Source organism: Camelus bactrianus, chromosome 14 (assembly GCF_048773025.1).
Source record: "Camelus bactrianus isolate YW-2024 breed Bactrian camel chromosome 14, ASM4877302v1, whole genome shotgun sequence".
Taxonomy (NCBI): Eukaryota; Metazoa; Chordata; class Mammalia; order Artiodactyla; family Camelidae; genus Camelus; species Camelus bactrianus.
Genome location: NC_133552.1, coordinates 5,080,825 through 5,094,687, shown reverse-complemented (window position 1 = coordinate 5,094,687; position 13,863 = coordinate 5,080,825). Strand labels below are relative to the sequence as shown.

The following is a 13,863-nucleotide window of genomic DNA, read 5'->3' as shown; positions in this document are numbered from 1 at the left end:
TAAATCTCAGTATTTACCTAATCTTCACTGGATGTTCTGCACAAGGCAACTCTTCAAGGACAGAGTCTCTTTGCTTCAGAATTTATAATCCTTGGGGGAATGAGACACTGATCTAATACCCAAACTCAGGCTCTGTAACCCCGAAGGAAGGCAGGCGTGGAGCAAGAGACCAGAAAAGCTAAAGCCCCTCGGAGAAAGCCGTGCTTCAGCTGTTAGCTACACCACTCAGACAGCAGCATCGTGGAATCCCCCCATCCCTGCGCCCGGGGTCCACACCACTTGTCTCTCGTGCAGACCCCTGTGCAGGAGCCCCGACCGGGCTCTCTGAGTCCATGCTGCTCGAACAGACCACGCTGTTACACTGCAGTGCAAATTTTCACCCGAGGTGGCCAAAATGCACATCCAAACTGATTAGGTTCTTAATTTGAGAGGAAATGCTGCTTTTCTGACGTTCACTTCCTCTTATTTTCCTTATAGCAGCCCTGTGACCCTTTCATCTCTGTTGCGGGCAGACAAAGATGAATGATAAGAACAGAAAGCACTCTGAATGCCTTAGAAGTAGGTACAAAATTTATGCAGTTCCCTAATTACTATCTGTGTTGATCTTTTCGGGATTTCCTTCAAAGGATTCCAACCGTCCCAGGACTTCAGACCGCCAGGGCTCTGGAGGCTGAGCACACAGCACACATGATGGCGATGACAGCTGTGCAGAAAAGGCTCAGCCTGTGCCATCGCTCCTCTGGGTCCTTGCACCAACATTTCAGGAGAAAGAAAAGAAGCTGTAAATACTGGTCACTGTGGCAAAATGGTAAGCCCAGGGCACAGGTGCGAAAGCTGCCTACGTCCACAGGACAGCTAAACAAAATGGCGCCACTGGACCCATAGTCACTTAGAAGAAAGCACCACCCTTCGCACTGATACAGGAACATCCACTGAGCTTCACCTCGGGATGAAACCCTCCACGCTGACGAGGAGCTACAAGAGGACTTGAGTAGACCTAGAAAGCAAGCTTACGGTTACCAGAGGGGAAAGGAGGTCGGGGGATAACTGGGGAGTTCAGGATCTGCAGATACAAACTACTATATATAAAATAGATAAACAACACGGCCCTACTGTACAGCACAGGGAACTCTATTCAATACCTTGCAATAGCCTATAATAAAAAAAGAATATGAAAAGGAATATATATATATATGTATATGTATAACTGAATCACTATGCTGTCCACCAGAAATTAATACATTGTAAATCGACTATATTGCAATTAAAAAAAAGGAGGAGTTAAATACAATAGAATTTAAATACAATTGTGAGTCTTCCTGTATGGAAAACCTTTAACTTTTCCTCCCACTGGATCTCTTTTAAGCAATCCAAAGGGATGTTTGGCAGAAAATATAAGAAAATTAGTTGCAAAACTTTGCCAAAGAGATATACTGAAGTTCTGAATAACATTTCTCCTTCTCCAGGAACCCCTGACACAGTCAGCGGGTCTAGAACTTTCACTTTGCATCACTGGCCAACACAGTGTACCTGTCCCATCTTTTTTCTTGTAATTTTTTCTTAGTGTTTTTAATCATATTAAATCAAATATGAGGGGGGAAGTGGGAAGAAGAGAAAGAGCTTTGGTTACACACTCCAAAGGGTTACAGCCATAAGCAAGTTTGCTGAGCAGTAACAAAGAGTGGGGTGTTCGCTTAATGAGCAAAGGTCTTTTAGAAGGTAAAAGTTTTGCCACTCTTGGCACTGTCTCGCACAAGACTAGACTGTCCCATTCCTTCACCAGCATTCTGCCCTCCGATGCCTACCGTATACCACTGCAGGACAGTTGTTACAATTTAAAGTCTTTTGTCTACGTTGCCATGGGCTTGCAGGATTATTTATGTAATCTGAACATCTGCTCCAGGTAGCAGGTGTAAGATGCTGCACTGTGATTCATTCATGATCTGTTACTGTCCTCAAAAACCTATCATTTTAAAATTCATTTTAAAATTTCAATCAATCCCCCATCATTTTTTTAAAAGGAGAATGTAGCAACTTTAAAATGCAAGCATGAGAGTCATACAGGGGAGGATATCCATTCCTCCTTCTATCAATCCTTGTATCAAATAACACAAGACAGAGACACCTACCCGTCTAGTTCTCAACCAAAAATGAAAGCTACATTAAAATTCTACAAGTGAAAACGAAAATTACTTATAGTTTGTCCAAAAACCATTTGTTGCAAACCATTCCTAAATCTTACATAAACTATATTTTATTAAGAATTATGTGCAGAGAGTTTATACTAAACCTGAGTATTTACTTCACACTCATTTGAAAAGAAATGTTAAAACCTAGTTGAAAACCAAGAATCAGTCATTTTAGTATTTTAATACAGCATATTTCTAAACACACAGTTTTCAGCAGTCCAGAAGCACAGACACCAGAGGGATTGACGGTCACAGGCCATGTGCCAAGAAGCAGGAGGCAGCCAGCCCCCAGCTCCTTTTTCTGGCCACACCCTTGCCTGCACACTTCTATAATCATTTGTGCTGACCAACTATTTCAAGGAAAACGATGCTCCAATCATTTGAATTTCACCAGAAGAAAAAAAAAAAAACTACATAGCTTAAGGGGAACTACGGATAAATTAACATTTCAGCTCAAACAGGATCAAAACAATGAGACAGTGCAGGAAACAGCCCCAGTAACAGCGGCCACCGTCTTGAATTCAGGTTCTGCACACACGTGCTCCCAAGTAGACAGCCAACAGCATCCTGCTAATTAGCCTCACAGCCACCTCTCTGGGGAAGCACTAAAATGCACTCCTCATGAAAAATTAAACACGCCACCAATGGAAGCCTCTCCTCCCGTGTTTACTCCTGTAAGCAACTCCCCCCACAGAAATGTTAATTAGCTTTTGAAATGAAGAAAACTAGTTCTCAGCAGAGTCCCCAATAGCCTGAGATGGTTTGTTTGTAGTTTTGGGTTCAAGAAAAGAGTTTGGCTCCTTCATCAAGAAAATCACAAGAGAAAAGCAATTACAGAGAGTGTAGCAGCTGAGCATCCAAGACACCATCACTCTAGGGTGCCCCATCCTCCCTAGAACATCCCCTTGAGGAAACCCGAGAGTCAGTTCCTGACGACACTGCTCTCTCTGTGCCAGCCCAATCACGGGGCTCAGTTCTGAGCGGAACACCCTAGAAATACCATACTCCATCGCGTGGTGCAGGAGATTCCACCAGCAGCCCACAGCCTGAACATCACACAGCACAAGTTTTACTGTTTCCCGTCTAAGCCGTGCAACCCGCGGCGGACACTTGGTAAGGAGACCGCCTGCATGATGAAGCTCAGCCTCCGTTACCCGGAGCTTACAGAGGAAACATCAAGTCAGGCCCGGAAGTACAAACAGCTGAGCACAGCACGGCAGCTGCCTAAGTAACAGAAAGATTCCATATTTCTCAGGTATTTCGTCATTTTAACTTGACCCTGACACAGGAGTGAGGGTCTGACCCAGAGGACTGAGCAAAGAGCTGGAACCAGAGTGAAAATGAAAGAGGTTCCATTAGGTCCAAGCTCACACCTCCAGAGCACTGCTTCTTTTCTCTCTCTCTTTTTTTCTTGCTTTATTAGCTTGTTTCTTTTTTATTGAAGTATAGTTGATTTACAATGTTGTATTAGTTTCTGTGTACAGCATAGTGATTCAGTCATATCCTCTTTTTCATATTCTTTTTCATTATAGGTTATTAAAAAGTATTGAATGTAGTTCCCTATGCTGTACATTAGGATCTTGTTGTTTATCTGTTTTATATATAGTAGTTTGTACCTGGTAATCCCAAACTCCTACTAATTTAGCCCTCCCCCACCACTTTTCCCCTTTAGTAACCATAAGTTTGTTTTCTATGTCTGTGAGTCTATTTCTGGTTTTTAAATAAGCTCATTTGTGTCATTTTTTAGATTCCATATATAAGTGATACCATATATTTGTCTTTGTCTGACTTACTTCACTTTGTATAATAATCTCTAGGTCCATCCATGTTGCTGCAAATGGCATTATTTCATTATGGCTGAGTAATATTCCATTGTGTACATATGTCACAACTTCTTTATCCAGTCATCTGTCAGTGGACATTTAGGTTGCTTCCATGTCTTGGCTTTTGTAAATACTGCTGCTATGAACATTAGGGTGCATGTATCTTTTTGAATTAGAGTTTCCTCCAGATACACGCCCAGGAGTGGGACTGCTGGATCATATTGGTAAGTCTATTTTTAGTTTTTTAAGGAACCTCCATACTGTTCTCCGTAGTGGCTGCACCAAATTACATTCCCACCCACAGTGTAGGAGGGTTCCTTTCCCTCCTCACCCTCTCCAGCATCTACTGTTTATGGACTTAAATCACGGGCCTCTGTGGTCCCCGCAGCCCGGTCTTTAACAATACGCATCAGAAACGCAGCTGCCTCCCCAACCCAGAGCTGGTCTCAGGGCCGACGCTGGAGTGTGTACTTGCCATTCTCATGCAGGTTCAAATCTGCTCCCTGGGCTGCCAGCTTCCTCACAGACAGGCTGAGCTGCTGAACAGACACACTCACACGCATACGCACACACACGCATGCACCTTTTGCAGCTGTGGTCAACTGAAAATTTTTCATGTTTTATTTCAAACTTTAGAGTAGAAATATTGTTTCATATTCTTCAAAAGCAGCTGTGTCTGTGCTAACCAAAAGATTCGGTTAGCTGTCAACTACATGCAAGGGGGCAAAAGACAACACATTTTTAAAATAAAAGGAGAATACAATGAAAATAAACTGTTGATCACAGACCTACAACCACAGCTCATGTTTTCGTCACCAACTTGCACTTCCCACTCCCTGGGGAAATCACCCAATTTTTCCAAAGAAGAGGCTGAAATGCTCAACAGTACCAAATAACCGGCACCCTAGGTGTGACGCATCCGAGTCGGGTACTTTTGCTTAGTGAGTTTAAAACCCTGCAACTTCTTGACCAAGCACGACTCAGGCCCCCAACTTTTAAATCTTCTTTTGATTTAATTTGGTCACCATCAAGCTACCATAGTAGAGTTTTTAAATTCAGAGTCTTTAGCTATTCATTTAATGAGTACTAACTTCTGTTTCACCAATTATGACTTGTCTGAAATGTATTAAGTGGTGAAAAAGCTCAAGTGATTGAGCGCGTGGTAGAGCGCACGCTGAGCACGCACGAGGTCCTGGGCTCAGTCCCCACTACCTCCTCCAAATAGAAATAAATAAACAAACCTAATTACCTCTCCCTCATAAAACAGAGCGGGGGGAAGTGTGCTTTAAAAAAAATGGTGAAAAAGACACCAGAAAGCCTTTTTTAAAATTTTTGTTTTGCTCACCAGCTTGTTATTGTGTTTTTCACATATGACTGACAGAAAAAGTCCCCTAGTTTTTTACAGGTAATCAAAAAACCTGGATTATAAATTACAGAACAGTTGAAGCTTTGTTGTAAGAAACTGGATTCAGGAGTCCATGTTGCAGGACCTAATACATCAGCTGAACCTGCCTCCCACAAAGCTTTCTCACCTCCCTCCCATCACCCCAAACCCCAAACCCCTCCTAGGAGTCCACAGGACATGCTGCACTCATGTGGACACATTTACAACCTGGAATTGTCACCTTCATTATTTATTCATTTTTTAATCTCATTCCAAAAGAGCAACAGAGGCAGCCTACATAAAGGCATTATAAATACTACCGCTCAAGGAGACAGTAAGCTCATATAATGCCCAGAGCTCTTAGGTTCATCATGGCTCAAATATTTTACTGACCCCCTAGAATATTCCATTCCCTCCAGTCCCTGTCCTCCTACACACAGCATTGCAGGAAACATGGTTTCATTTTCAGAAGCTATTTTAAGGAGAAATGAACACCTTTTCCCCGTGCCCTTCTCTGTACCCGAGACCCTGGCTGTGCTGATGGAGGGCACGCTTCAGTCGTTTTGTTTAGTTCTGAGGACACAACAAAGGACTGCTTATTCCCTTCAATGTTTTCATGGAAGACTCTCTGTCGGGAATTTTGGCTTTTAATCACTGAGAGAATAAACTCTTAAAGAAATGAACCCAACAAAACAAAAAACCCTTACTCCATTATGTTATTGTGAAATGGAATACTAAACTCAGTTATTTCCCTTCCTTGACCACCCCCGCCTCCCCTCCAAAAAAGCTACAGGAACTTGAAATGTGCTTTCCAGAGATGGTGATGAACTGACTAAGCCATCCACCATCTAACTTGGGTCTCCTGAACAACAGTATTCACTGGCAAGACAGCTCACTGGAGTCAAGGGTACTGCCAGGAAATATAGCACTGTGTCTTTAAAATGGTCCACATGAGGGGTGGACATAATTTCAAAAGTTAATCAATCCTCTTCTCTAACTAACTGGGCTGGCCTGCTTGTAACTAGGTTCAAGATAGTGGGAAAGAAACACAAGGTTAGTGATGACAAATAAAAGGACTCCATAAATATAACTGAACAAATGAATGAAGTCAGTGCCTCAGAAACCAGAGATTCTTTCATTACCCCAACCCACCCCTCAGTCCTTCAGTCCCACTAAACCACCCAGATGCCGAGTTGGACCCAGTTAGCTGTGACAACAGCAGCACAGAAACCTAGTAAGTTACAGCAGACACCCCTCACCTGACCCACCAGAACAGCCCGATGAGCCAGGAAGCCTGGGAATTTCAGCAGCTACAGGTGCCAAGCACTCGCCTTGACACATTCTTAAAGCCCTGAGCTCTCCTGACTGGGCATGATCACAGCTCAAATCTTGATCTATGTGAGTTGGGCTGCTAACCGGAAATCAGGCTGACCCTGCCTTCCCCCAAAAATAGCGTGGGAAACACCACCATCTCCCTGTTACTCTATGGGGACCCTTACACCTGCTATTGTTACTATGCAGTTAACAACTGTCACATTGTGAAGGTCACAGTTGGCAGCATTTATAAGAAAGCTTCCTGCATTTGTGAATGTATAACGGGGCAGGTGAGGATGGTTAAAAGTTCACCTAAATGAATCCTCACAGATTCTCAGAAGTGGGCAAAGTGGCAGGAGAGGACAACCAGAGTCTGGATGTAATAGTGATTCCTAACCCGTGACTTCTGAACTCCAAAACAGGACTGTCTCAGGGCTGGAGGCTGAAAGTCAGCTTTATACTAAAAGACATCTGTTTTCAGCAGAACCTAAAACCCTTTGGCACCTGTGAAACATTCTTCTGCTGAAATGAGTTCTCTTTTCCTCACCGGCAAGCCTGCTGCAGGTGAACAGGGAGACAGGTGTACAAAGCTTACTTTGCAGCCACAGCCGAGGAGCAGGAGTGGCCAGGTGGTTAATGTTAACCGCTCCTGTTCAAGGTCAAAGCCCCCCAGCCCTGGGCTATGTTAGAAGGCTTGCAAAACGGGGTGCACATGGACCTTTAATGGCACTGTTGGCTTCTGCATAGTGACCCAAGGTGGAACCAATGGACTAGATGATGATTCGGGTCAACCTCAGCAGTCTTCCAGGGGGTGGGTGTGTCCTCAAACAAATCATAACTGAGTGGGAGGGCTGTACAGAACCTGAACCTGTGAACCAGAAAAGGGAGTGTATTTTAATACAGAATCATCTGTTTGTCTTGGGGGACAAAACAGCCCCTGGACTAGTTGCTGAGAGTCAGGAAACCAGATGCTTTAGGAGATGATGGGGAAGCTGGAGGAAAGAGGGAAAGCAGAGAGGAGTTGAATCTGATGAGCCTGGGGCTCTGTTTAACTGTCTGCATATAATGGTGAAGCTTTATTATCAACGCTCTCTCCTACACAGTCCTGGGATATGCAGAAACAGGAGGCGAGGTACCACGCAAATGACTTCTCATATGTTCATATTTTCTCTAGTTTCTTCTCTTTGATCACACTCTGTAATGACAACTACTTAAATACATCCTGTTTGAAACGATGAAACATAAAATGCCAGTCCCACCACTTCGATAGGAAATATCTATTATTACGTTTCTTCTCTTGCCATCCGTGTTTAAGCTGAAGTCATTTTGTATACAAAGCAGTATCCCTATTGTTCCGTCAATATCATAAGCCTTTTCCATATTAGCATCATCTTCAAAATCACTTTTAATGACTTTTGAATTCATCCAGATGTGCCCCACTCCCTGAGCTTTGAAGATGTTCCCAATTTTCCACTATTACAAATGAAACCACAGCAAACATACTGTGTCTAGATGGTTTTCTTTTTTGTACTATCTCCTGAGGGTAAAATCCCAGAAGTGGGACACCAAATCACTGAATTTTCATGCCTTTATTGATTTGAGGACTGCCCGTCAATCGCTTTCCTAAAGTTTAACGCTAATTTACAATACAACCAAAAACGTACAAGAGTTTATACTTCAACAAGGACCTACTGTAAAGCACAGGGAACTCTATCAAATCTCTTGTAATGAGCTGAAATGGAAAAGAATCTTAAATATACATATGTATGTATGTACGTGTACAGTGGGATCGCTTTGCTGTATATCTGAAACTAACATTGCAAATCGACTATACTGCAATAAAAAACGAGAATTGAAAAAAAAAAACAGGTTATCTTTGCTGGGCCAGGTATGGGTTTCATTAAGTTTTTCAAATTTAGTAGATAAAACCGGTAGCTTCTCCCACTGGCATTTATTTAATTCTACTGACCCATTTCTACATTTATCAGCTCCATTTCTTCCAAATTGTTCATTTTTTTCCCCAACTCATCTACTATTTATCAACATAGATAAGCTCTTTGTATAACAAACATATTAATACTTGATCACATTTGCAGCAAATGGACTCTGAATATCTTCAGCCCACAGTTAGCTGAGTCCCCGGTTCGGTGCATCTGAGGACGCAGAACCCACAGATACAGAGGGCCAATAGGGCTGAGCGCCCACCACATGCCATGCACGGCTCTAGGTTCAGCAAAACCAACACACAAAAAAGCTCCAAGACTCCTGATTTGTGAAGACTATTCCCAAAGATCATTTTTCTTTTTTTTTTTTTTTTGCCTTAATATAATAGTAGCTATTGCCTGCTGACTGCCTACTGAGTGGCTGGTATCTTTCAATTTATTAACACACACACACACACACACACACACACACGCTCACTTCCTCTTCAAAGCAACCCTTGAGCTGGCTGTTCTCATTTTAGAGTAAAAGACACTGAGGCTCAGAAATGCTAGTGACAGAACTGTACCCACACAGGCCTGTCTGGCCTCATGGTCTCCCAGCTACACACAGACAATAACCCTGTAGGGCTTAATGTGGATGTGAATTAACAGGCGACCCGCAATGAATTCTCCCACACTCCTTATTTGAGGAGTGATTCTGGTGATCACTCCTCAAATAAGACAATGAGTCTGCACCATCTCACACACACTTTAAAAGTGCAAACACACTCCACTCCACCATGTGACTTCCCAAGGCCAGGGGACCGCTTTCTCTGCTCACGCCATGGCCCTGAATCCTCCCCCAACAGAGATCCTCTCCAGCCAGGAGCCCCACTCCGACCAGCCCTGTCCCTGAGCCGCAGCAGCCCAACCACCTCTGCCCACTGGCTCTCTGGGCCTGGTAAGATTCCCTGATAGACTGATTCCCTGATAAGAACAGCATTGGTAACTGACTGAACGAGGCAGGGACCCGCCACTGGCTAGGAGGATTTCTGTTATCAGGTTACAGCTGTCCAGAGAGCCTCAACGGCCCATGTGTCACACCGCTCTCCCCACGTGTAAGGACAAGGTCGGCACAGGCTGGGTGGGCACCGGGTGAGACGGCAGGTGCAGATATCGCGAGTTTCTCTTAAAGCAGAGCCAGAATGTCTTGTCCTAGGTCCTCCAGTATCCAGCGCACGGAGAGAAGTAGCGAGGAGAGAGGAGGGAGGAGGGAGCCTTCAGACCACAGAGATCAGCGCAGAGCCAGAGGGCTAAGCCCAGGACGCGTCCGTTTCAGGCTGATCTGGAGAATGGGGCGATGCTTGTGAGGTGCGCTCTGCTGCGGGCTTCCTCTCCGCACTGAGGGCAGGGCAGCCCAGCGCCAGTCCCATCTTCCCCGTTCCTAGAATCACACTGGGTTTCTCCACTGGTCTCACGTGGCAGTGTCCTCTCGTGGCAGTGTTTGAAAATGTCAGGACCTACTTCCTATTCCCCATCGCCCATTCCAGGCTCTCAGATACAGGGACGGTCCCCACTGGAACCTCAGGTGTTTGCTCCTGTCTCCTCAGACACTACCCTTTTAGGAGGAAGAAAATCAAATTCCCAGATCCCTGCCAAAAGCCAGCAAAGGGCTGCCTGCTAGGAGTGCTGCCTCATGTCCCCTCTAACAAACCAGGGGTCTGCCTGTTTTCCCAGAGAGTGAAGAGTTGTTTGGAAACAAGAAAACAACAGTATTTATTCCAGGGAAGAGGACCCTCCATAAAAATCTAGGAATATTATTTTTTTTAATTCTTTTTTGGGGGAGTTGGGGAGATAATTGGGTTTGTTTGTTTGTTTTAATGGAGGTGCTGGGGATTGAACCCAGGACCTTGGGCATGAAAAGCCCATGCTCTACCGCTGGGCTATACCCTCCCCCCTAGAAATATTATTTTGATTATATCTCCGAACGGGAGCTTTCCTTACAGATGGCAGAACATCGTAGCAAATAGCAACTGAGCAAATTCTAAATCCAGCTTGTCAAAGATATCCGCCGCTCTATCTAACAGCTCACCACTAAATGCAATTCAAATCCTTCCCCCTACCGCCACCTCCCCAGGCTCAAGGTTTTATGACAGAAGTAGGCAGAATGAAGTTTATTGATCAGTTGGATTAATTCTGAAATAAAACCCCACAGTCCGCCTCCTACCGAGCTCTGGGAGAAACCGGGGACCAGGAAGGCGTGTGCCCCCCCGCCACGTGACCAGCGGGCTATTTCCCTACAGAGACGCTATTCCTGAGTAACATACACATTCCCCGCACTAGAACTCTGCTCTCGGTGTGATGTACTGCTCTGCAAAGATCCTTAACTAAGCATAGTCTTCCTTAAATCAGTTACAGGATGATTTACCCCATGCCTTTAAAAAGTCAATATGTTTCATGAAAATGAAGTTTTACCCTGCTAGTTAAGTTTAATAGTAGCTACTTGTACCCCAAGTTACAGTGAGTGGCACTGCAGTAAAGCCTTAACGACTATAGTTTGAAAGCTGGCAGCCGGAAGCGTGTAAGGAAGCCAGCACTTGCCTAAGGGACCCTGAGTCCTGGAAAGCAAAGCATCACCCAGACTGGCCCAGCTTACAAATGGGTCTATAAACACATTCTTCCATAGAAATGAGTCTTCTGGAGGGAGGAGGCCCCTAAGCCGGCCCCAAAGTCCTTTTGTTCATTATGTCTCCAAAGACCCCAGCCAGGCCAGACAACCCCAGGGACTGTCTGCAGATGCCCGGCCCAGGGCAACACCACCAGCAGCTCGCGGGCCTCCCTCAAGCCTCGCAGGCCTGACCGTGGAATCACAGCAAGCCAGGGGGAGTCCATGCTGGTTCCACCTCTGCTGGACCACAGCTTCTCCTGATGTCACGTGGAGGCAGTGACACCTCATTCACAGTGATGGTGCCAAGGGCAAGCGTGGTGATTGCACAGGACTTAGCTCTGCACTGGCTTCAAAACTGACACCTTAAAAAAATCACCTACAGTGGGGGAGGGTAGAGCTCAGCGGTACAGCGCGTGCCTGGCATGCCCGAGGTCCTGGGTTCAGTCCCAAGTACCTCCATGAAAAAAAAAGCAAATAAAAACTACAAATAAATAAATAAACCTAATTACCTCCCCCACCAAAAAAAAAGAAATTAAAAACAGAAAAAAGTAAATGATGAAACTACAAAGACATGGTAACTTTCAACATCCATACCTAAAACTGAAAAAACACCTATGATTATCTGTTCCCTCCTCCCCAAAAGTTAGCCTGTTCCCTCATACCTGCCGCCTCTTAATGCCAATTTACAGCCTTCTCACCTCCTGCTGCCTTCACCTTCTCCTGCCTTCTCCCTTCCCCTCCCCCGCGTGAATGCAGCTGAGCTCAGGGAATGAGCCCTGGAGACGGAACTGGAAGGCCTGGCTTCCCCTGGAACTTCCCCACCTCCTCCTCCAGCAAAGCTCACCCTCTCTGAACCTGCCCCCACCCCCACCGTCCTTTTCGAACTCACTCTTACCCAGTCTTCAAAATTTTGAGGAAAAGCCCGCTCCCCACTCATCTCCACCCCACATTCAGAGGCAGGGGTTCCCGCCTCACGCTGATAACCCTCATGCCCGCCCTGGGAGAACAGAACATGTGATATCTGCAAGTATCTGTCCCCCTCTCGAGATGTTAAGTTTGGGGGCGGGGGTGGGCACACATTATAATTTTGTTTTTAATCTCCAATGCAGCAAATCTTCAAAATGCATTTGATGTCGCTGGGGATGAGAATAAGGGGCCTGCCTGTCCAATCGAGCTGGGAAGTAGGTGGACAAACAATGGCGGAAGGAAGACTGGGACAAAGCAGAGACACAAGTTTCCACAGCCACATGAAGCACTCAGCTAACTGTGACTCGCTCCGCAAATGCTGGTCTTAGTATCCCTTAAACAACGGGTCAGTGAAAAGGGCAAATCTGCAGTTCAGTTGTTGCTGCCTTTACCATGGGTTTAATTTCCGAGCTGCAACCCAGAATAATTTACCTGGTATAAACGTAAAAATGACGCAAGGTAGAAAAGGCCCTGGACCTCTGGATAACTTCATTTGAGGACCCTTCCTTCCTGAAAAAAATTCCAACCTCGGGGAAGACGTGAGTCCTGCCTCCCAGGGGAACAGAACAGCCTCACTCGACGGTGTCTTCTCCTCGTTCTTTGATTAGGTGGGATCCAGCCACCTCCAGAGCACAGGGCTCTCCAGCATCCTGCTTAGCGCTGCTGTAACTGTATACACTAGGGCTATTTAATGGCATTAACACAGTGGAGGCCATGTGTGGCTTTGTTCTCCACAGTGTCCTGAGTGTCCTGGCCGGCCTGGCACATAGCAGGGGCTCTAAAGTATTTATGCAAACGATGGATGGATGGATGGGTGAATGGTGATGACCAACACTGCATATACCAAAGGGAAATGAGAAGGTTCGACTCCGTGCAAATTTGAACGCAAGGAGGCATCTCCCCATCCCATGTGTTCATGTTTTCTCACCCCCTAAATGCCCTCAGGGATGCCGATCATCAAAGCTCCACTGCAAGTCTGTCATTGTTGCTTCCACATCACTGTGTCAAATGCATTTTCATTCTTTCTTTATTCATTAAAAAAACTTGAAAAGGCAGTTCTATAGTTTTATGACTTTCAAAATTATTTCCCACTTTCCCAAAAGGCAGCCTCCTCCCGGTTCCCGCCGCCGCCTGGGGTCAGTCGAAGCCCTCCCGCTGCCTGGCTGCCCCTCCCGTCAGCATTGCTGACTCTCCGCCTTCCCTTTCAAGAGCCAACTTTGTTCTTGTCTTTCTGGCCCATTTCCCATGTGACAGTTCCCTAAAAACTGATCTCTGATCTTTAATTCCTCCAGAAAGTTTGTATAACTTTAATCTTTTGAGTTTGTAAAAAGAAGAATCATTCGTCAGAAGGTCACATTTCTAAGTTGCAGGAGATCTGCCTTTGTCTTTCAGAACTGTTATCTTCCCAAATCTTCTCAGGTCGTTCGACATCCCCTTAGAAGAAACTGCCGACTCCATACCCAGGGTGGCTCTGTGGCACAGTGTTAGTTGCTAGAGATTAAATTTACCCTGGTCTCAATACACTCAGCGCCAAGGCCCTCCATTCCCAGGTGGGCCAGGTGAAGGGTACCCAGCCCCCTCAGGAACCGTCAACATC

General features: G+C 45.4%; 1 protein-coding gene and 1 non-coding gene across 4 annotated transcripts in view; both read right to left on the bottom strand.

The window, feature by feature from the left end:
- Window positions 1-13,863, bottom strand: part of MTUS2 (microtubule associated scaffold protein 2) — a 410,974-nt gene that overhangs the window by 367,088 nt on the left and 30,023 nt on the right. The window lies entirely within an intron of this gene.
- On the bottom strand, window positions 10,514-10,586 carry TRNAE-UUC (transfer RNA glutamic acid (anticodon UUC)). Its single transcript has one exon. It is a non-coding gene; the product is annotated as a tRNA-Glu (tRNA).